At 48.6% G+C, this 1591-nt stretch overlaps 1 protein-coding gene across 4 annotated transcripts in view; it reads right to left on the bottom strand.

Moving 5' to 3' along the window:
- The window catches only part of TOM1 (target of myb1 (chicken)), a 54127-nt gene that overhangs the window by 48402 nt on the left and 4134 nt on the right, over positions 1-1591 (bottom strand). Inside the window, exon 1 of one of the 4 annotated variants that reach the window (XM_011978975.1) lies at positions 399-502. The exons of the other annotated variants lie outside the window; for them this stretch is intronic. The gene's annotated coding sequence lies outside the window, so the exon portion shown is untranslated. Of the gene's footprint in view, positions 1-398; positions 503-1591 lie in introns of those variants that run through there. 4 annotated transcript variants of the gene reach the window in all.

The raw sequence follows: 1591 nt of genomic DNA on the forward strand, positions 1-1591 counted from the left end.
CAAGGGTCCCGCCCCCGAGGCGGAGGGCGATGACCTCATCGTCGCTTCCTAGGCGGCGGCGGGCGTCACGCACGACGTAGAGCCTGGGGGCGGGGCCCGGGAAGCGCGGTCCTCTTTAAGCCACGCCCCTGACTTTTTAGGGCGAGGTCTAAAGGACCCTTTACACATTTGGGAAACTGGGTCGTAGACCAGGGAAGTGACTTGGGTGAGATTACACAGAAGCCGAGACTCTTAGTGTCACAGCCCTTAGTCCTTGGGCCCTCACTGTGACTGCACACCTACCCTGGGTGACAGCCTTTCTGGGCTGCTGTCTCCTTGCCCCGATAGGACTCTTCCTGTTTGATGTCAAGGTCTCCCCGCTCCAAGATGCACCCTGCTTGCAGCCCAAATTATCTTACCTTAAATCAGAGGTAAGGGCAAGGGGTTTGTCATCTATTGAGACTGAGAAATAATTGAATGAATTGCAGCGCAATTCCCTCTAGCGCCCAGGATGGCAGAAAGCACAGATGTAGTCACGAGTGGGGCTTTGATACCCGTCTCTGCCATAAATTTACTGTGTGAGCCAAACACAGCTCCCATTTTCTCTAGACACTGGAATTAGATCAAGGACTCGTAAGCATTGAAAAAAAATATTTTATTTAGGTCACAGTCTCCTTGGAGAATTTGACAAAAGCCATGAGGCTTTCTGAAGAAAAAAGGCAGCGATAGAATTTTGCTTATAACCTCAGGGAGTTTCTGGGGTCCCTGAAGTACAACCGTGGACCCCAAGCTAAGAATCTCAAAGGCCTTTCCCAGCGTTGAGACTCTAATCTCTTCAGCCTTCCTGGCTGTGTGTGGTGTGTCTGCTGACCCCACACACTAGATACCTATCTATGGGTTATGACCTTTTCTTCTGACCTTTTCTTCTGACACTCCAAAAATACAATAACCATGGCCTTAGTAGTCTGGCTACTGTGGGTGCTTTAGTATTTATTGTAATGTTTGTGGTTTTTAAATCTGAAAGACTAGTAAATTGACTGCACAAATTTTGGATGATAGAAAACCTAAATTAAGCAAGGCGCGGTGGCTCACGCCTGTAATCCCAGTACTCTGGGAGGCCAAGGCGGGCAGATCACGAGGTCAGGAGATTGAGACTATCCTGGCTAACACGGTGAAACCCCGTCTCTACTAAAAAATAGAAAAAATTAGCCAGGCGTGGTGGCGGGCGTCTGTAGTCCCAGTTACTCCGGAGGCAGAGGCAGGAGAATGGCCTGAACCGGGGAGGTGGAGCTTGCAGTGAGCTGAGATCATACCACTGCACTCCAGCCTGGGCCACAGAGCGAGACTCCGTCTCAAAAAAACAAAAAACAAAAACAACTCCATGCAAAATGTTTACTATATAGCTATTCAAACAGAAATGGGACTATATGGATTTATTTATTTATTTTTAAAGACATACTCTCTGTCACCCAGGCTGGAGTACAGCAGTGCAATTGCAGCTCACTGTAGCCCCGATCTCCTGGGCTCAAGTGTTCTCCCACTTCAGTCTCTCGAGTAGGTGGGACTACAGATGCATGCCACCATGCCTGGCTAATATCTTTTAGTTTTTGTA

Source organism: Mandrillus leucophaeus, unplaced genomic scaffold (assembly GCF_000951045.1).
Source record: "Mandrillus leucophaeus isolate KB7577 unplaced genomic scaffold, Mleu.le_1.0 Scaffold2, whole genome shotgun sequence".
In the NCBI taxonomy this organism is placed as follows: domain Eukaryota; kingdom Metazoa; phylum Chordata; class Mammalia; order Primates; family Cercopithecidae; genus Mandrillus; species Mandrillus leucophaeus.